Raw genomic sequence first — 22,994 nt, forward strand, 5'->3', positions numbered from 1 at the left:
AAAAACTGGGCTCTTTCCAGGTTTTCCTTATTATGAATAAAGCTGTTAATGTCCATTCATGTAGGGGTTTTTGTGTGAACATAAAGTTTTCACTTTTCCAAAATAAATGCCCAAGAATGAAATCAATGTGGCCTATGGTAATTGCATGTGTAACCTTATAAGAAATTGCAAAAATGCTTTTTTAGAGTGACTATGCCATTCTACACAGCCCTCAACAAAATATGATTCCATTCCCCAAATCTTTGTCTCAAATCATATTATAATTTGAGAGCTTCACAATTTTTTTATTTTAGGTACTCTGGTAGGTAAATAATGACATCTTTTTTTATATAAGTCACATATATTTATTTGAATATTAAATATTTTCTCATCTTTATTCATTTATTCATATGTGCATATATTGTTTGGACCATTTCATCCCCCTGTCCCCTCACCCCCTTCATCTTCCCCCCTCTTGTTTTTGCTAGTTGAGATAAGGATAGCTATATAGAGAGATTCCTAGCATTGTTTCCATGCACAAATGTATTACAATGCAAATTGATTCCTCTCTACCTGACCTCTTCACTACTTCAAAGCCACCTTACCATATTGACCTCTATTGTTTTAAGGTTGCTGTACTAGCTCCTCTGTAGTGGGGACATCAAACATTTTTAAGTTTTGGGTTTCCTACCCATCCCCATTCCTCCCATATGTGCTCTTCTCTTAGCACCAAGTTCAACAACATTGCTGCATTTGCCCTAGATCTAAAGTCCACATATGAGGGAGAACATAACTATTTTTGGTTTTTTGAGCCTGGCTAACCTTGCTCAAGATGATGTTCTCCAGTTCCACTCATTTACTGGCAAATGATAAGATTGCATTCTTCTTCATGGCTGAGTAAAATATTGTATAAAAATATGACATTTTCTTAATCCATTCATCAGTAATGGGACATCTCGGCTGTTTATAACTTGGCTATTGTGAATACCACTGCAATAAACACAGGTGTGCAGATGCCTCTGAAGTAACCTGTGTCGCATTCCTTTGGGTATATCCCTAGAAGTGGGATTGCTGGATCATATGGCAGATCTCTGTTTAGTTTTTTAAGAAGTTTCCATATTGTTTTCCAGAGTGGTTGGACTAGCTTGCATTCCTACCAGCAGTGTATGAGGGTTCCTTTTTCCCCACATCCTTGCCAACACCTGTTGTTGGTGGAATTTTTGATGATAGCTATTCTAAAAGGGGTGAGGTGGAATCAGTGTGGTTTTGATTTGCATTTCCTTTATGGCCAGAGATGGTGAACAGTTTTTCATATGTTGTTTAGCCATTTGAATTTCTTCTTTTGAAAAAGTTCTGTTTTGTTCATTTACCCATATCTTTATTGGTTCATTGATTTTGGGGGAGTTTAGTCTTTTGAGCTCCCTATATATTCTGGTTATCAGTCCTTCATTTGATGTATACCTAGCAAATATTTTCTCCCACTCTGTGGGTGGTCTCTTCAGTTTGGAGACCATTTCTTTTGTTGTGCAGAAGCTTTTTAATTTGTCCCATTTGTCCACTCTTTCTCTTAGTTGCTGAGCTGCTGGAGTTCTATTGAGGATGTCCTTGCCTATGCCTATTAATTCCAGAGCATTCCCTGCTCTTTCCTGTACTAACTTCAGAGTTTTGGGTCTGATATTAAGGTCCTTGATCCATTTTGAGTTGATACTAGTACAGGGTGATAAACATGGATCTAGTTTCAGTTTTTGCAGGCAAAAAGCCACTTTTCCCCACAACATTGTTGAAGAGGCTGTTTTTTCTCCATCATATGTTTTTGGTGCCTTGGTCAAAACTAAGGTGGGCATAGCTGTGTGGGTTCATATCCAGGTCCTCAATTCTGTTCCACTGGTCTTCATGTCTGTTTTTGTGCCAGTACCATGCTGTTTTTATTGCTATTGCTTTGCAATACAGTTTGAAGTCGGGTATCGTGATACCTCCAGCATTGCTCTTTTTGCTGAGTATTACCTGGGCTATTCCCAGTTTCTTGTGTTTCCAAATGAACTTTAGGGTAGATTTTTCAATCCCTGTGCTGAATGTCATTGGGATTTTGATGGGAATTGCATTCAACATGTAGATTGCTTTTGGTAGTATAGCCATTTTTACTGTGTTGATTCTATCAATCCATGAGCATGGGTCACCTTCTGTAGTCTTCCTCGTTCTCTTTCTTCATGCATTTGTACTTCTCCTTGTAGAAATCATTCACATCCTTTGTTAAGTTTATTCCTAGGTATTTGATTTTTTTTAAGGCTATTGTAAATGGATTAGTTTCTACATATTCCCTCTCAGTTTGTTCATTGTTGGTGTATAGAAAAGCTAATGATTTTTGTAAGTTGATTTTGTATCCTGCCACCTTGCTGTAGTTATTTATGGTGTTTAGGAGTTTTTGGGTAGAGGTTTTTGGATCTTTAAATTATAGGATTATATCATCTGCAAATAGGGATATTTTGACAGTTTCTTTACCTATTTGTATTCCTTTTATTTCTTCTTCTTGCCTAATTGCTCTGGCTAGGAATTCCAGTACTATGTTGAATAGGAGTGGGGATAGTGGGCACCCTTGTCTCATTCCTTATTTTAGGGGAAATGGTTTCAGGTTTTCTCTGTTAAGTATGATGTTGGCTATAGGTTTTTCATATGGAGTCTTTACAGTTTTGGGGAACATTCTTTCTATTCCTAGTTTTCTTCAAGTTTTTAACATGAAGTGGTGTTGAATCTTGTCAAAAGCTTTTTCTGCATCTACTGAGATGATCAAGTGGTTTTGGTCTTTGCTTCTATTAATGTGCTGTATTACTTTTATAGGTTTGCGTATATTGAACCACCCCTGCATCCCTGAGATGAAGCCGACTTGGTCATGGTGAATGATCTTTCTGATGTGTTGTTGAATTCAGTTTGCCATTATTTTATTGAGAACTTTTGCATTGATGTTCATTAAGGAGATTGGCGTATAGTTCTCCTTTTGGAAGTGTCTTTGCCTGGTTTTGGGATGAGTGTAATACTGGCTTCATAAAATGAGTGAGGCTATGTTCCTTCCTTTTCTATTTCATAGAAGAGTTTAAAGAGAGTTGGTATTAGTTCTTTAAAGGTCTGGTAGAATTAGGCAGAGACTTCATCAGGATTTTTCTTTTTTGGGAGACTCTTTATGCTGCTTCAATTTCATTTCATGTTATACATTTATTCAGGTGATTAATATCCTCTCCATTCAATTTTGGTTCATCATAATTATCTAGAAAGTTGTTCATTTCTTCAATATTTTCAAATTTATTGGAACATAGGTTCTCAAAGTAGTCTCTGATGATTCCCTGGATTTCTATGTTGTTTGTTGTTATCTCCCTTTTTGCATTTCTGATTTCACTGATTTGGGTTTTTTCTCTCCTCATTTTAGTCAGATTTGCCAGGAGTCTGTTAATCTTGTTTATTTTTTCAAAGAACCAGCTTTTTTGTTTCCTTGATTCTTTGTATGGTTTTTTTTTTTTGTTGTTGTTTCTATTTCATTAATTTCAGCACTTTTTAAAATTATTTCTCTCCTTCTGCTTGTTTTGGGATTTGCTTGTTCTTGTTTTCCTAGGAGTTTGAGATGTAGCATTAGGTCATTGATTTGAGATCTCTCTGTCCTTTTAATAAATGCATTCATGGCCCTAAACTTTCCTCTTAGGAATGCCTTTGCTGTGTCCCATAGGTTCTGATAGGTCATGTTTTCATTTTCATAAACTTCCAGGAACCTTTTAATTTCCTTTTTTATTTCATCAATGACCCACTGATCATTGAGCAATGTGTTGTTCAGTTTCCAATTGTTTACATATTTTCTCCTGTTGTTTTTGTTGTTGAGTTATAGTTTTAATGCATTGTGATCAGACAGAATGCATGGGATTATTTCTATTTTCTTATATTTGCTGAGGCTTCCTGTGTGCCCTAAGATACGATGAATTTTGGAGAAAGTTCCATGGGCTGCTGAGAAGAATGTATATTGTATGGAAGTTGGATGCAATATTCTATAGACATTGGCTAGGTCCATTTAATCTGTGGTATGATTTAGTTCTAGGATTTCTTTATTGATTTTTTGTTTGGATGACCTATCTTTTGGTGATGGTGGGGTATTAAAGTCTCCCACTACCACTGTGTTGGAGTCTATATATGCTTTTAGGTCCTTCAGAGTATGTTTGATGAAATTAGGTGCTCTGACACTCGGTGCATATAGGTTGATATTTGAAATTTCCGTTTGGTGTATTTCTCATTTTATTAGTATAAAGTGTCTTTCTTTATCTCATTTGATCAATGTAAGTTTGAAGTCTACTTTATCTGAGATAAGTATTGCTACTGTTTTCTGTTTTCAGGGACCATTGGCTTGGTAAAACTTCTTCCAGCCTTTCACCCTCAGCCAGTGCTTGTTTCTGTCAATGAGATGGGTCTTCTGTAAATAACAGACTGTTGGATCCTCCTTTGTAATCCAGTTTGCCAAACAGTGTATTTTGATGGGGAGTTCAGTCCATTAACATTCAGTGTTAATATTGATAGGTATGTGGTGATTCCTGTCATTTAGTTGTTTTTGTTAAGGATTTTATTGTGTGCAGCTGAATCAATGTTACTCTCTACTTTCTTGTCTTTTCTTCTCCTGTGGTTTGGTACTGCCTGTCCTCTCATGGTTTTGCTTGCTTTCACTTTCTGTGTGCAGAATTCCTTGAAGAATCTTTTGTAGTGGTGGCTTGGTGGTCATATATTGTTTTAGTTTCTGCTTATTATGAAATACTTTTATTGCTCCATCTACTTTGAATGCTAGTTTTGCTGGGTAGAGTATCCTAGGGTTGATGTTATTTTCATTCAGTGCTCGGAGTACCTCACTCCATGCCCTCTTGTTTTTAAGGTTTCCATTGAGAAATCTGCTGTGATATTGATGGATTTACCTTTGTGTGTTGTTTTTTCTCTTTTACAGCCTTCAATGTTCTTTCTCTGTTCTCTGTGCTTGTTGTTTTAATGATAATATGTCATGGTTTAGTTCTATTTTGGTCAAGTCTGTTTGGTGTCCTGGAGGTTTCCTATACCTGAATTTGCATTGTTTCCTCTAGATTTGGGAAATTTTCTGCTATTATTTTGTTGAATGTGTTCTGCATTCCTTTTGCTTGCACCTCTTCTCCTTCTTCAATCCTCATCATTCTCAGGTTTTGTGTTTTGATGGAGTTGGTGAGTTCTTGCATATTCCTTTCGCAAATCTTGAGTTGTTTGACTAATAACTGTTCAGTTTTTCCTTTAATTTCCATTTTATCTTCAAGTTCTGAGATTCTGTCTTCCACTTGTTCTCATCTGCTGGAGTGGCCTTCCATTGTATTTTGTGATTCTGTTTCATTCTTTTTTTGGAGGTTTTCCATATCATGGGTTACTTCCTCTTTAATATTGTCTAGTTTCATCTTTAATTCATTTATCTCTCTATTTATAGTGTTCTCTGTTTCACTTTGGTTTTTATTTAGGGCTTCTATGAGTTCATTTATTTGTTTTGTGTCTTCTCAAATTCTTTCTTTTTGGTGTCTTAAAATTTCTTGAATGCCTCTTGTACATTTTGGTTAACCATGTCTAGTAACATCTCCATGAAATTCTCAGTGCTTACTTGCAGGGTTTCTTCTTTGAGGTTGTTCTTGTGGGTATCATTGGGTTCCTTGGCATCATTTATCTTTGTTTTGTTGCAGTCTGGAACTGGGTATCTGTTTTCTTCTTTTCCCTCTGAATCCTGTATTAAATTATTTTGGAAGGGAGAATGGTTTTCATCCTTTTTTCTTCTTCCCATTGCTCCACTTGGTACTGTGCAACTATGTTCTGGATAGGCTAGTTTGTGATTTCAGTCACCTGTTTTCTTTCCCTTGTTTTAATTTTGTTTTGTGGCTGTATTGGGTTTTTAGCTAAGTGTGTGTGTGCTATTTATGTCCCTAGACTGGGTATAATTTAGTGTTAAATAATTCACAATAATAAAACGAACAACACCAAAAAAAAAAAAGAAGAAAAAGAAATCAATGGGAACAGATGAACAGACAAACAAGAAACAAAACAACAACAACAAAAAAAACTCCAGGTTCAGGAACAAAAGACTTTCAGTCTTAGTTTAAGTTCTACTGTTACTCCTCCAGCATCCAGTCCTGGTGTTGGTATTTAAGAAAAAGCTCTGTTGTAGTCTTGTCAGATGGTTCAGTAGTGTTCTTATTTTCTTTTTTTCTTCTGTCTTTCAGTGGCAGCTGACCTCCTCCCTCAGTGAGGTGTGGCAGTTTAAGTTTGTATGTTGTCCTCAGGTTCTGGAATCGGCTCTGTAGCCCACCAGCTGTCCTGCCTGGAGTTGGGTTTTTGCTGTGCTTTTTTACTGGGGGCTTGTTTCTTTGCCTCACTCCCTTTCTCTGGGGCAAGATCAGTGATCTGTCAGCAGGCCCCCTTCTGTCAGCCTGTTGTGATGGTTTGGTGTCTGTTTTTCAATTTTGCAGAGCCATTTGGCTTTGAGTGTTGCTTACTGGCTCAGGAGATGAACTTTTTGGACTGCTACCTGCCCTATTTCAGGCAGTGGCTTATTACCACCCACTGTCAGCCCGCCTGCCATTCCAGTCATTTGTATACTAAAAGTTCATGCAGAGATCAGCTCCTTGCCTTTACCCCCTTCTCCAGTGCACTTTCAGAGTTCCTGCCCCTTCAGTTTTGTGCTACTATTCAGTTCGTTGTTTATTGTTCAGGCTTTTTTTTTGTGGGGATGTCAGTCTGCCCAGGGGGCTATGCTGGTTTATCCCAGAGGTAGCTGGGGGAATACCATGTGATGCTTGGTGCTCACCTGTTTGTTCTGCCAAATGTCTCCCAAGAAGGTTTGGAGCTGGTGTCTGGCAATGGTGGCAGCCCACCTGTTTTCTCAGTGTAACGTGGCATGGAGAAGCTTTCCATGGGCTAGAGATTCAAGATGTCAAAATTTTGATTCTCCTTGGTGCTTTATTTCCACCAAGTGTGGCTCCAGCATCTCAGAAAGGTTTTTTATTCATGGAGCTTACCCTGTCTGCTTCTGTACCCTTGTTGCCATCTTGGATCCTCTTCAATGACATCTTATTGCAGTTTAAGTTTTAGTTTTCCAGCTGTCTAATGTTAATAAATAACTTCTAGATGTTTACTTACCTTGTGTAGATTCTTTTTGATAAAATAACTTTGTGCTAACATTTTCACAATATACATTGCATATATATTACAAAAATTCACATGACAGAGCCCAGTACAGTGACACATAAGTATAAAAGTACTCAAGAGACAGAGGCAAGAGAATTGCAAGTGCAAGCCAACCTAAGGTTCATAGCAAGATCCTGTCACACACACACAAACACATACAATACTCATGTTATAGGGTTGGGGGTGTAGGTCAGTAGTCAACTGCATCCACAAGGACCTGGGTTGGATCATCAGCCCTGCAATGCAAGCAAACAAAAAACAACCACAATACATGGTTTTTCAGACATAGTGAATAATATGTTAAGCATATACTTAACTTTTTAAGAAATTGACAAACTGTTATTCAAAGTGGATGTGACAATATATCTTCCTACCAGTAATATATTAGAATTCCAGTTTTTCTAGCACTGGGAATTATCAAACTTTTCAATTTAAGTCATTTTAGGCTGGATGTGTGGCTCAAGTGGTAAAGCACCTACCTAGCAAGTGTGAAGCTCGTGATTCAAACCCCAGCACTGCCAAAAACAAAAATCTAAATCAATTCAAGTCATTTTAATGGGTATTTTAATGTTGGTTTTTGTTGATATTTTCATAATATAAATAATGTTGAAAATTTGTTTGAGCTGGTTAGCCATTTGCATATCCTCTTTTATGAAATGCCCAAATCCTTTATTTTTAGTTTTTTTATTGAGTTGTGAAAGTTCTTTATAATATACTCACATATGTATAAACACCCAAAAACACATCTTATGTCAGATATGTTTTACAAATATTTTCTCCCATGTTTCATCTTCTTACCATCTTTTGAAAGTCCAATTCATTACATTTTCATCTATGTCTTATGATTATCTCTCATCTAATAATTCTTTGCCTAGGCTAGCTAGAAGTCATTAAGATTTTCTCCCATGTTTTCTTCTAAAAGTTTTATGGTTTTAGTTCCTATGTTTAATTATATATTTTGATTGCTTAGTTTTTAATGTATGGTATAATGAAAGGGTTGGGATTCAGTTTTTCTCATTCAGGTACATAATTATTCCAGCACAATTTGATGAAAACACTCTTCCCCCACCCCCGCCATGAATTTTTGACACCTATGTTGAAAATCTATCAGTTATGTAAGTATTGGTTTATTTCTGGGCTGTTATTTCCATTTCATTAATCTATATATCTACTTTTCAATACTATGCATCCTTGAATAGTGTAATTTTATAAATCTGGAAATCAGATTGTGCAAATTCTCTAATTTTTTTATTTTTAAATGTTATCTGGAGATTTAAGATCTTCTGATTTTCCACATAAATAATACAATAAGCTTTTCAATTTTTGTCTCACTTTATTTTAAGGATATTTTGTTAGACATGCAACTTTAATACCTTTTTTCTACCAACATTTTAGAGAACTAAATCATTTTCCTTGGATTTACATAACTTCCTTTAAAATTGCTTTTTCAGTGCTGGTGATTGACCTAAGGCTTTGCACATGCCAGGCAAGCGCTCTACCACCGAATTACATCCCCAGCTAAATCTCTTAATTTCTGATGTGCCTTTTATCCTTGCTTTTGTGAAATTGATATGTCTTGGAGTTTTGGTTATTTTTAAGAGTACCTTTCAAAACACTGTTTTAGCTGTTAGCAAGGTTTTATTTACATTTATTTTACTTGGATTTCGTTTTGCTTTTTGTGTTTGTGGGTTTACAGTTTTTTAAAAAATCAAATTTGGACAATTTTGCAATTACCTCTTGGAATATCATGCTCCTCTTTGCCTTATGAAATTCCAATTGCACATATGTTAAATAATTTTACTTGTCTCATAGGTTACTGAAGAAAAAATTTTCAGCCTTTTATTTTCTGTGCTTCATTTTGGATATTTCCTATCATATGTCTTCATATTCAGTGATACTGTCTCTGTGGTATCTATGCCTGCTGATTATGTCATCCACAGCTTTTATTTGGGATATTTTATTTTATAAAGTTCCATTTGAGTCTGTTTATGTTTTCCATTTATGTCATCACTTTATGCTTTATTTTACCTGTATTCATGTATCTATGTTCATGTGTATATACACATACATATTTATGTATATATTTGTCTTTTACTATTATAAATCTCATGTATCTTAATTAATTTTGACATCTATCTTATTTTTAGTCTATTCTATTGACTGACTTTTCTCCAAGTTATGGATCACATTTTCCTGTTTCCTCACTTAGCAGTAATCTTTGATTGGATGTTTTTTGTGGCTTTGAGCTCTGTGATGCTACATTTTTCCAGATTTTTTAGGGTGATCCAATTGTACTTAGTGGTCATTTAGCCCAACTTTAAAGGGGAAGTCTCTAAAAATGTACCATATATTCATCATGATCTTTTAATTTTGGTTTTGAGGATTTCAAATAATTCCCAGAACTTTGTAAGCTCCAGGACATTTTCAACTCAGAGTTCTTTCATAATTGTCCTTTCCTCTTGTTGGAATTGATAACCCTCTGGTGTCAAAAACAGACACACGAGAGACAGAAAATCTTGACAAGTCAATTTTCTCTTGATCAAGAGGGTTCAAGCATGTACTTACTCCTGCTAAGCAAGCACAGAGGCACAAAATGGCTGACAGTGGCTCCTCCTTATATCCCTGATGCAGTTGCACCTGCCCCTCACCTGGCATTTGTCCAGATCAAAGGTTCACAATCTTTCCTGATTAGCTAAAAGGCTTTGGGGATGGGTTAGGGCATGCATGTTGGTGAGCAATGGAGTTGTACAGGAATCTGGAAGAAGAAGGAAGGGCCCTTTAAACAAGTCACCTAAGATGGCATAAGAGGGTAACAAATACTGTGACAGAAAAGGTCATTTTTCTTACATTCTGAGACTCTTTTGTCCAGCAGTATACTTGGATGTGGACAGTGAACCAAAGATGCAATGGAACTCCTTGGCTAACTGGAACACTTCCTTCTCAGTAGTCTGCTTTACAATTCTACTAGTCCTGGTTTCCCCTAAAACTGATTTCTGGCTACTCAACTTGCTGATAGAGCCAAGCTTTGTTTTGGATTCACCTTCCTGTGCTACAGTGGAAATTGAAATGACCTCCAGACAGCAAGAATGAGACCCTGGTGGGAGACTCAAGGATTATCAGTCAGTTTTCTTCACCATGCCACAGTATGTAAAATTCTTTGAAGCAGTCTTCAGACATGGCTCTTCTGCCTAGAGACTTTATAGTGCCATGCTGGTCCACATGCCTGACTTTACTAAGGAGCTCACAACATTCCTCTATCCCTTTCCCAAGGGCACGAATAACCAAGTAGGTGAGTCATGACATTCCTATCTATAGTTCTCTCTTTTCCTACTCTACCTTCTAAATTTTGCTGTTCCTAGTTTTTTTTTTTTTTAAGCCATGGATGTTTGTGAATACTATACTCTAATACTTTTGTAAAGCAAAACCAGCCTTTTGAAAGCAAAGGGAAGATTTCAGAATTTATAAAATACACTTTTTGTTTAAACAAAATGTGGCTTCATGATTAAACCTGCAATTGATTTAAAAACGTGAGCCTGAGGATTCAAAGAACAAAAGACCTCTTTGTTCTATATACCTATCCTCACCCTAAAACAATAAATGCCATTGGTTCAACAAATGGAGTAGCCACTGGAAACCTAGGAAATAAGGACCAAAATATAGAAAACACTGATTTAATTCCTAAAAGATGCGCTTTTGTATGGTAAATCTTTGCATGAGAATTGACTTTCATCATATCCTTTTCCTTCCTTCTAGCATCCACCTTGCTCAGTTGTAATAAATAGTGAGATCTGAAGTGTATGGACTGTCTAAGGTATGTCAGGAACTGCTCAGAGTTTTAAACTCACTTATTCCCTACAACAATCCTATGTAGTACATATTATAATAACCACCATCCCATTTTATGGAAAGAAAATCTCAGGTTCAAAAATATTAGGTAATATCCCCAAGGTGACAAAGACACTTTATGTTGTATAAATTACTTAATCTTTAATTCTCCATGTTTTTAGCTACAAAGAATAACAATTATAATAATGTAGAGAGGAAGTAGGTGTAGTAACTAAACAAAAACTTCCCAGATTCAGATGATACTACTAGTATCATAAGTGTGAAAGTGCTACAGGCACAATTAGCATTACTATTATATTAAATCAATAAATTATCCACTGTCAGAGAAGAGTCAGATTCTCCTATATATCCCCATGGATAACTTCTTTGAAGTCCCCAGACTTCCTTATTCTACTATATTTTATGCCTGGGCATGAAACTCATTTATCCCTTTGTCTCCTTTTGTCACTTCCCTCTGTCACCTTCCTTTGTGAACAGTCCCTTATTTTGTCCCCCAGTCTTGCTTCTGTGATGGGATCTATCACAGTAAAAGAAAGAACAGTGTCATAGTGAAAAAGAAAGAAAGAATGAGATCATGGTTGCCACTTTCCCTATATTTGCCCTAGAATCTGTGTTAGATATTTTATTTAATTATCTCAGTTTATTCTCCAAATCTTGTGGTAGAAGGTATTGTTATTTACATTTTATAGGTTGAGAAACTGAAAAACAGAGAAGTTGATGATTTTCCCAGAATCATTGGAAAGAAGTCCCTGAAATGTTCATGTGCTCCCCTCCCCCACAGTGTAGGAAGGAACATATGGTTTATTCACATTTTCTAAAGAATATATATTGTTCAAAGGCTTAAGAATCACTGAGAGTATAGATATCATGAAAAAACTAGATATTTGGGTGGAATAAAGAGTGCAATCAGATTTCCAATACAGGTAGGATTTATGTTCAAGTGCTACCCCCACCCAAAACACACACACACAAACTAGGACGTGTGACACTGATCACTCTGCAAGGTCAGGGATTAAAGATTCCCAACAGTAGCACTTCAATTATCAGAGTGATGAGGGTATAACATTTCCAACAGGGCTCACCTCTAGCATGTTCCCCACAACCTTTGCTTGGTTTACTCCCTAAATATGACTTGTCTATTACACAACTTGTGCCACACTCACTGAATTACAATCTATTTTTGAAGCAAAAGCCATGTCTTATTTCTCTTTCTATCCGTCTCCAAACTACAATGTTCTATACATCATGATTTTTTAATATGCTTCAAATGAGACAGAAACTAAAGCTGTATCTCAAGGGCTGTCTCGGACTGGCTTTTCAACCTCAGTTGTGCCCTTCTTTTACATATAAGCCAGACTAAAAATCAGCCACAGCCCTTACCTTCACTCAAGTTGCCAGAAACAGAGGAATCTTGGATTTCTTGTAAAATAGCTGTAAAAGAACATTGGAAACATTATAACAAATATTTCTCCAAGCAAATATCTGCTTAATTACTCCTCTCCTCCAGTCTCTGAAATTAGAAAATATGTTCTGCTTTTCCTCCAGTGCCTATTTGTGTGAGATTTAGATGTGAAAATTAGGTAGTTGTTAAAAACTCTTGATTTAAAGTTTAAATCAGTTAATGAATAATAATTTTTAAAACTAAAGATAATTCCTCTCATTTCCTTATTTTCCAGGACAGTATTCCTGTAAAACACACATATTAAAAAGTTATAGAATAAAAGTTTAGTTTTAGTGATATAACTTCATTCCAATGACCCATGGAACATGTCCTGTATGGCCATTTAATCTGAGTCTTTGAGCTCTCTACATATTGACCTTTGTCTCTTTTCATTTGAATGGAGTATGTTTACATGCAGTTTAGGTCTTTATGGGATACTGGTGGTATTCTGTTCATTTCCTTCTACAGAAATGAACACTCAAGTAATTTTGTGTTTCTCTGTTCACTCCAATAACTGCTGGGATCAGCATGATCACATGGAAGAATTTAGGGACAGAAGAAAGGTGGGTTAGAAAACCTCAAGGACTTGTTTTATGTAGATCAATAGAATCTATAAATCAATAAAAAGAGAAACAATTCAAATGTTTATATAATTGAGAACATGGTAATTGTCTAAATGGAAAAATGTATTATTAGATCTTGAGGTATTACTAAGAGGCAGCTGGAAGAAGAAGCAAGGCATTAAAATTGATCCCCCAAACTCCCCTGGTGTTGTTTATATGCAACTTTATGTGTCAAACCACATGGTCTCTTCACTGAAAAATGTGAGTAAAAGTTTCATTTTTAGTTAATAAGCATTCATTCTTTTTTCCACTTTTAGTAAAGGTCCTGTCCATTTACTCCACTATATATTGTGGGTAATACAAAAATATATGCCTAGCCCTGACAAATTGAACCTTGTAACTGCTGTAAAATGAGTCCTTTGAAATGGAAATATTAATGTAACAATACACAGTTTAGATTTTATAATGAAATAGTCCCAAAGAATGTGTTAGAGAAAATTGTAAGATTTTTTTAAATCTCAAACCCATTATATAATAATATTATGGAGGTACTGACTTTCCATAAATATTGAAAAAAAAAAAAACTAAGATTTGGGGAGGGTAAATCAGTTATATAAATTCAACCAGTAAAGGACAAAAGATTTTGAGAAATAAAATTTCTTTTCACCTTATAAATAATAGACCCAAACTAACTGACTATGTTGAAGTATAACAAGTGTAATGAAGAGCTTAAAGTCCTGGTAGTGCACACCTGAAATCCCAGCTCTTGGGAGGCTGAAGCAGGATGATTGTGAGTTCCAAGCCAGCCTGGCTATATAGCAAAATCCTATCTTAAAAAATGAAAAGGAGCTTAGTTCTCTTTTATCTTATGTGTGGCAAACATTAAATTTCAATTGTAATATATTCCCATAAAATTTTAAAGAGATAAATGGTAAATATCAATGTTAAATAGTCACATGATTATTATGCATTTCTGATTTGCACAATTGTCTTTAAGTTAAAACTTTCTCACAGGCTAATAAAAAAGAGAAGATGGAGCATTAAAAAAAATGAGATTGAGACATTCTACAGTTCTCAGTTGAAACAAACAGCATTTCTTTTTCTCATGATACAAACACACCCTCGTAGTTGGACCATATCTGATGAGAATGTGTCTCTACCTCAAATAGAGCAACTATCCTGTGTTTCCCAGCTGTTGACTGGGTCAGTCCTCCTAAGGGTACTCAACTGACCACCAGGTTACCACATTCCCAGGACTGAAGACTGCTTTTCCCCCAGTACTGAAAGCATCGCCTCTCTTTACAAGCTCAGGGCCCTTCCACTAAGTCATAATATAAAAAGACTGTTGAACTTGACTTTCAAACTGGAAACTCATCTATTCTCTCTTCTTTAATTTCTGGAGAGTAATGGAGAGATATGCTTAATTCCTGATGTTATTTTGACCTCTGTTTGCTCAATTACTAAAACAAGCATTTGAAATTTTTACTCTAAAAAAAATTGCTGCTGTTATTGTAGTTTAGCTTTATTTCCAGAAGACAAAAACTTGAAAATCTCAAATAACATTGAGGAATAAAGGAGTCCTTGAACTAGAATTAGGTCACTAACCCAGTTTATTTTTAATACTGTAGCTTCTACATAATGAAGACCTACTCCCTTGGTTCACATGGGATTTTATGAAGGTATGGATGGTGAAGGATTCTGTGTGGCTTACAACTCTACAGGGTTGTATATGTCACATATGGAACAGGTCTTGGGAAATGGAGCTGAAAGTGCTTTGATGTCTAAATTCCATTAATAACTCTTAAGAAAAAATAACAGTGGAACAACCTGTAGAAATAGTAGTGGAAGAGAGAGGATGTTTCAAGCAAAATATTCACTCAGTTGTTTAACACTGACCAGATCTGATCAAATAAGATTGCAGCCATTTTCTTTTAAGGAAGAAAAAAGGATGTTTACATTCTTCACTTTTCTTTTCATCTGAGTCCAAGTCTGAAGAATCCGGGGGGTAAAGGCTGGCTGAATCTTGCAGTAATTCCCCATCAGAGAAGCCTTCAGTGAGGAATTAACAAAACCAATACTAGGGAAAGGAAGTTATTTTCATGAGAATGTGGGAAGGTAGGAGAAAGGGTTGAGGATATAAAGCAATAAAGTCAAAAAGGGAAATAATTTCCAAAACCTCAATTTTGTTTTTAATAGCTATTTCCACCTCTGACACAAGCTGATAAATTTAAGGCACTGGCTTTCAACCAAGCATAAGCATGAGAATTACTCATGAGCCTTTTCATCACCCTGCCACCAAACGTCCCCTTAGGCTTTCTAAATCAGAACCTCTGGAAGTAGGACATAGGCATGGCTCTTTTAGAAAAACTTCCCTCTATTAGGTACCCTCAGTTTAAGAACTACTTTTTTATTGCAATTCCCATTTTCCCCAAGCCTTACCTTACTATCCTGTCCTTACAATAACAGCAATAGCGCAAATCTCAGGCCCTCCCTGTGTAATAGCAGAGTCTCATCCATCTATTTCTGTGGTCTCCACATGGGTAGAACAAAGTTGGCAAGCACTCCTCACTTGCCTGCCACTTGTTATTGAGGTCCTGGCTAGCAAAGGCTCTTAGGAGTGGTGCTTAACACTGGCTTCTGGCCCAGAGTGCTATTGTATCTTGTTGTTCCTAGGCCACTTGATAGATAGCTCTGTACCAGCAAAGGCAGATCCCTCAGATACTTCTTGCATTCCCTATCTCCATTAGGTTCAAACTAAGTCCACAGGACTCATTAGTAAAAGAGACAGCCTCTCGTCTGCTCATTTCCCTGTCTATCTCTGAACTCAAACACTTCTATCATTGAAGTCACTTTGCTACTGTGTCTATTACTTCACCCACATAGCTTCTCCGAGATTATAGTAACCCCTTTTTTTATCAAACACAAAGCAAAATTCTAAACACTAGTTTAGATTGAAGTGTTATCCCTAAAACACTAGAAATTCTTTTAAGAAAACCCTCTTTCTCTCAAGTTGCCTCATATCTAGCTATGACTTTCTCAATCTACTTTTTGTAGCCTGCAAAATTTTTCTATGGTACAGAGTAATTTTTTTACAACTTTTTCCTCTGCTCTTCAAAGTCTTCCTAAAGCTTATGAATGTCAGACTTCTAAACTATAAATCGAGCATAACAATCCAGCAATGATGATTACTGTAAGAATTTGAGAGAATATAAAATATATAAGAGAAAACATGTACAATAAATTAAATCTAATATTTTACTTGGCATGCTTCATAAGCACTATTCTTATTATTTTGTCTTTCTAAGGCAGTTGAATGCAAGGGCCTTGCATTCAATGGAGAATTGAATTCCAATTCCAAATTCCTATGACTGAGTGTTACTAAGAGAGCCCGGGATGACCCTGAATTTTAGACTTAATGCTATATTCTTTTGATTTTTTATTGATAATAAAATACTGAACCAGATGGACTCTTATGAGGTACATCAAAGGTGATAAAATCACCCTTATCTTCACAACGCACTTTGCCAGCCCAGCTCAGTCATCTTTTTTGCTGGGTCATGGGTTGCTGATGGATTGCTCAGATTGGGTTTTGAAAGGAAGAGAGTCAGAGCTTCATGTAAGTCATCCTTAAAAGAAACTGAAATATAGCTTATCTCATCTTGGTCTTCCTTTTTTTTAATGGGGAAGAGGTTTTCTAAAGGTGGATTCAATGGGTCAAATTTTCCAAGTTGACCTTGAAGAAGGGCGAGAAGAACAATTAGAAAGAAGAATAGCAGATGGTCCTCTGTGAAAGACAATGCTTCCTAATTGAATTGAACTGAACTGAATTTAAGGAGGCTCCAGGGTTCTCCTCCACAGGAATCTGAGGGTCAAGACCCTAAAGGGTGAGAGGTTTATAGTATTTCCTCTGGTTCCTAAAATTATTTTATATCTCTTGAGATGTGTGTGTGTGTGTGTGTGTGTGTGTTTGATAGCCAGTAAGTGGGTTGGCTCCTGACTGTGGGGTAATTATTGGAATCAAGGAAAAGAGAAAGAATGCAGAAAATTGAAGGAAAATGGTGTCCCTAATGACCTTGAGATTTAAACTGAAGCTGTGAAATATATATGTTTATGTACAGTACCCTCTTCCAAATGCATATGTCTAAGTTCCGCCCTTTCTTTGATCTCCTGTTCCAGCCTATAACTCTTGCTCCATCATCCCACTCTTGAAAGTGAGCTAATGGTTCAGTGACTCATTATTTAGTCATCCCTGGAGTTTCCACAGTTGTGGGAATCACACCATTTCCTCTTTGATCTGCAATAGATAAACATATCTCTCTCAATGAATGAAACTTATGTTTACTTGCTTCTTTAAGATAAATAAATAAACAAATAAAGGAATGAGTGATATTTGAGAACTCCCCACAAGTTATTCCTGCAGCTTGAATCTAGGTCTTCATCTCTAAATTGAGAACAGAATGCAAATCTTGTTGTTTGTTACAAGAAACTGAGCGATATAACTGAAAAAAAATCTTATGTTGTGCTTGTCACATAGTTTACAATTATCTTTTTCCCTTAATAAAGTTCAATGGTATCCCAAATTTAGCAATTAAAATTGCAAGCATAACCCCAGACTAGTATCACAAAGATATTTCAAATAGTCAGTAGCTCATGGTTCAATGTGCTTGTTTAAAAATGTCATATAATTGATGGTCATTTTCATCTGCTCATTAGACTTCCAGGATACATTTGGCTTTATTATGAATTCCAATTCTTGAAAATCTTGGGGGACAGTCTTCTGTAATATAGTATGTCAAGCACAAACTCTGGTTTTGCTTATTTATACTAAATAGCCTCCAACCTCCAGTTCACTATGCCGTACAAGATTTATTTACAAAGTCTTCAGCCAAAGCTAGAGTTCCACGACTTCTGAGTATTCATGAAATTCCCTACAGGAAACTGTTTTGGGTCAGTTTTTCTGATGTAACTTTGATTTCAGCATGCTTATCTACTTATGTTAAGAAAATGCATAGTTGCAAGCAATTTTTTCCAGTGGCAATTATTTCCTTTTTATAAACATTTGATTGGTAAATACCTAGGAGGTTTTGCTGTGACATTTCATATATATTTTGTACCCAGGTTTGGTTGAGCCTTTCCATTATTATCCCTCTTCTCTCATGTACCTTCTTAAAATGACTAACAAGTTCAATGTTCCGTATCCACAGATGTATATTCGCCTTCCTTTGCTCTCTTCATTTACCCTCCCTCTCCCACTATTACTCTCCCCTTAAAGGACCTGTTTTCTATTCCTGCCCTTCATTGTTTTTGGGTCTGCTCATTGTTCACTGGGATTTTACCTTGATATTTTACCTGTAAATATATTTTTTATTTTCCTTACACTTTTTTTCCTACCTTGTTATTGTTCAACAGTTTCAGTGTATTTCACTATGTCTTGTTCCTACACAGATGTGATGTATTTCAGTACTTTGCACTCTGGCATTTTCTTCTTTTCCTCCTCCCTTAGTCTCCTTTAATAGTGACAGCTATTTTCATTTAAGAGTACACTATTAAGAACTAAAACTATGTATTGACTACATTCCCATTTGTATGATAAATTGAATGACATGATTATAAATTGAATGACATCAATGACATGATTCCTACATCCTACACAAGTCAGAATATCATATGGGTTTCAAGATGATTACTGAGCTCAAATGACCCAGGTTTAAAGAACGTTCAAATTTGTCCCTATGGAATAACATGAGTCACACACAAACTCACATGTACACATTTACCTAACTTTCCTATTTTTAAAAATGTAGAAAATTTCAAGTTCTTTTTGCTAAGTAAATTAACACGCCATTCTCCAAGCTAATTGCCATGTAACTGGTGTAGATGACTATCTAACCTGGCATTCTCATCAATGGATATTACTAGTTGAGAGGAAATTGTTTTTATATGAAGTGTAGGGAAGAGGATTCATCATCCAAATCCTCAGTATTATCAAATATTTTCACTAAATTAGCAAAATTGAAAAATGACATAAGCATATTTGGAAGTAACTTTCATTCAAATGATTTTTCTTAATACTATTATTTGTAGCACACATATAAAATTATTTCCCTAAATTGAGCCATTAATAAATGAAACTTTGTAAAAGGAAATAGCTACTTCCTGTAGAAATCTGAATCAACAATAAATTTAGAAAAAAGTCAAGACATTGGTTTACCTTGAGACTTTCAGCTTTGCTTAAAAAATAATAGTCCCAAACGTGTGTAGAACACTTACACTCTTTAAAATGCCTTTGCATTTAATCATTTAATCACAAATAATTGCAAACAAGTAAATTCCTTACAGTTGCTCAAAATGCAGAAAAAACCCTGTGTTTTCTTCTCAATTAGCTTTCATATAACATTTTGCTGATAAGAAAATAGGACATTTCACCAGAGAAATGTAGGTTTAGAAAAACATACATCAGAAAATTGGTTTTCATTTGAAGATAAAAACATATGTAACCAAGCTTGTCTCTGCACTTCTAGCAAGAGGTGTCTTTTCCCCCTTCTCTTTAAATTTCTTCCTACTTTATCCTATTATACTAAAATATATCCTTGCTAAAGCTTCAAAAAACATATGTACCAAAGCTATTTTTAATCTTACTCAGTTTTATACTTTTAAATATATGGCTGCATGAGTGGGGTCAGCCAGAGCACTAGCCAGATATCAAAAAGTCTGGGGACAAGGGCCTGAAGCCTTAAAACTAGGTTAGGAATTTCAAAAGGAGCCAAACTCCAGAAAGGAAAGGAAGGATCCAAACCATTGGTCTTAAAAGGTATGCAGAGCCATAGTTGGAGAAACCACGTATGGATAGCAGAACCCTAGCCTGGAGCCAAGCTGACAATGAGGGGCTGATCCAACAGGCAAATAGGTACAAATGGATGGAGTAGAACACAGAGAAAGTCCTGGGAATTCATGTGGTCTGAAACTGTTCCAATGGTTGACCTAGACAGAACAAGAAAAAGATTTTCTGTGACCATAAAGTATTGGTGGGTTCCTTAAAAATTGTACCTACAGTTTCTGGGATCTTTCTTTCTATTTTTTTTCATGTAAACCAGTGCAGAGGGGGCTTTCCTCCTAATTCTAGTGCAGCCTGAAAAGTGGTACTATGGACATGAGAGCTTGGAAGACTTCATGATATTGGGAGATTCGTGATTTGATTAAAGTCAATCAATAATGGGTTTAAGGAACTAGATTTCTCTTCTGTGTCTTAAATAGTATTTTCAGTACCTTCTTGGATTGCTGCATTGTAAAAGTAATGGATAGGTGATGTTGTTTGCTTTTTAGTGTGTGGTTAGGTGTTTTCTAATATCCCCGAGAGACTGCTGAAAAATACAAACACCCACACACATGCACTCACACACACTTAATGATGAGACAAAAAGACCAGCTAGGTTGAAATAAAACCTAGTTGAATCTTTAAACTAGAAAACTGACATTACCATCAACAACAAAAACATCTTCCAAATCAAACTGCATGAAATTTACTCAGGCTAGAGATGTCCAAATTGACTTTCATTAAGGCAGTCTCAGAAATGATCAGGAACAGTCTCACAGAGACTGGCTGCTTAGCTCTGAGTGCCAAAAAAGACACTCACCCTTGTATGCACATATGAATAATAAAATTTAAAAAAAAAGACACTCACTAACAGTCAGCTGACCTCATCTTTACTTCATGCCCATTTCTCAACACACACACACACACATACTCGTGAATAGGAACTATGTCTCTCCAGTCTTTAACTCCTTCTTAGTTGGGATCAGTGTTCCTACCTTCGTCTTCCTTCTGCTCTTACCTCAGAGTAAAGAGTCAAGATTTTGAGTTCACACACAAGAGACCCCAGGCAATCTCCCAAATATTCATTTGGCTAATAATCCAGCAAATTCCAGTACTCTAAGGATTAACAAGTCACTTTATTTCTTTTGGAAGGCTTGGCTACAACTGAAGCCCAACACTCTGTTTATTTCCACTGTTTGTCTTCCAAGAAACACATTCAAATTCACTCATCATGACAAAGTACCTGGTATGAAAATACGTTTTAGTATTGTAAGATCTAAAGACTTTAGGGGGAAAGAGGAGTTATTATTGAATAGTCAAAATGTGATCCTTCAGAGAAGTGGACAAAATATAAGATTCTTAGAGGTTCTTAAGTGAACTGCATTATTGAAATAGTTTCTTACCCATTCTTTATAAAGTTTAACAGATCCATTAAGAATGGTAATGGACCATTGAAACCTATAAATATTAATAAATTTCATTAAGTTAATTGTTTTGACCTCTTCCTGATGCAACATCACTTTTTGGAGAACTGCTAAGAAATAGTAAAAGACAGGCTTGTGTTTCAGAGCCCATTATTTCCCAGGTCATTCAGTAATGTGGATTCTAACGAATAACATGAGAATTCCATGGTTGGAAGCCAAAAGAGAATAATGAAAATCAAAGATGAGATAACAAACAACTCCACAAACTTCATTAATCCATGAATGACTGAAAATTGATTATTAGTGAACACATTTTTGTTCCAATTATTAGGTAGAGGAGGTACAAAGTATTATAAGGCATGATTGAATGGAGGCTATCTCAATATTCTCCAGCCCCCTTTGTGTTTTTCCCTAAGTGGATATCAATAGGCAACTGTTTAAATAACATAGAAAAAATTAGTACAAGCTTATTTTCTTCTCTAAGTATATTTTCATGAAAGTAAGTAGAAAATGAAGGGCTCAGTGACTTTATTGCTTGTCTCAGTGCCTTAATTTTGTCACTTAACCATAAATAACTATAATAAGTGCTATGTGCTATATTCAAAATATGCCTAATGAGAAGACAGATAACTAATTCTACCAGTGAAAACTAAAAATACATTTTAGCTTTCATTTGACCTATATTTTATTCCATTAATATTCCATGTTCAAAAAATATTTATTGAGCACATATTATATACCAGATATTTACATTTTAATGCTGACAGCTATTATTTTTTAAAAGGCCTAATGCATGGTGTTTGACAATTACCATGGTGTAAATATGAGTAGGATGTGTGATTTCAAGCTAGCAATTTCACATTGTCAGATTCTGAGTTGGAAAGCGATGCACACACCCATTCTCCTATCCACTGTGCTCTAGCGCATCACTTTTAGTACCCACCAGACAATGCCTTCCCAGGGCCACCTTAACAGCCCATTTATAACTTTATAACAAGCAGAAGTAGGAGGCTAAATGTCTTTGAAGGGTGATTTACAGTTGCCTATAGATAAATTGATGCATACTCCCAATTTCTCTATCTCCTTGCTTCTCTGGATTTGACAGCATTTCTCTCAGACATTTCTTTCTTTAGCTCTCTGCTGCATTAAGCACCTGACCTCTGCATCACAAAGAGAAAATTACCATCTGCTTCAGGAGGTTGGCAGTAACTTTGAGCTACTTCAGCAAAAGGTTTCCCCATTTTGGCACCCAGAATATTAAAAAGATGTGTGCTCAGTGATGAGATTTAACAAAATTAATGAGTTTCTGCTTTATCAAGAATTATCTTTAAGGAAAGCTTGCAGGTTTTCACAGAGAATATGTTGGGATAAAGAATTAAATGACTAGAAGCCCAATTTATTGTCTTGATTAAAGCTAATCTCCAGAACTGTAAGTTTTGTGCCATCAGTGCAAATACGAGAACAATTTTTAGGGCAAATAATATCTCAGTGTTATTGTGAAAATAATTTTTACCTTCCAGACCTCATGAAAGGATCTCCAGGACCTGAAGGAGTTAACAGAAAAGACTTGGAGAACAACCTTCCCAGTTCAAAGTCATAAATGTCTCTTTATCTGGTTATGGTAATAGCCTTGCCTCTTTCATTCTGGCCACACTGTAACCCACACATCAACAAAAAGCCAACAGGAATAAGTAAGGCAATTCTAATCATTTTGCTCC

General features: G+C 35.8%; 1 protein-coding gene across 12 annotated transcripts in view; it reads right to left on the bottom strand.

Moving 5' to 3' along the window:
• Positions 1 to 469: 469 nt before the first annotated feature.
• The window catches only part of LOC141410877 (uncharacterized), a 137,070-nt gene continuing 114,545 nt past the window's right edge, over positions 470 to 22,994 (bottom strand). For all 12 annotated transcript variants that reach the window (XR_012435674.1, XR_012435671.1, XR_012435673.1 and 9 more), the window contains 2 exons: positions 12,415 to 12,465; positions 470 to 7,424 (listed from right to left, as the gene is read on the bottom strand). The gene's annotated coding sequence lies outside the window, so the exon portion shown is untranslated. The remainder of the gene's footprint in view (positions 7,425 to 12,414; positions 12,466 to 22,994) is intronic.

Source organism: Castor canadensis, chromosome 9 (genome assembly GCF_047511655.1).
Source record: "Castor canadensis chromosome 9, mCasCan1.hap1v2, whole genome shotgun sequence".
NCBI classification, from domain to species: Eukaryota; Metazoa; Chordata; class Mammalia; order Rodentia; family Castoridae; genus Castor; species Castor canadensis.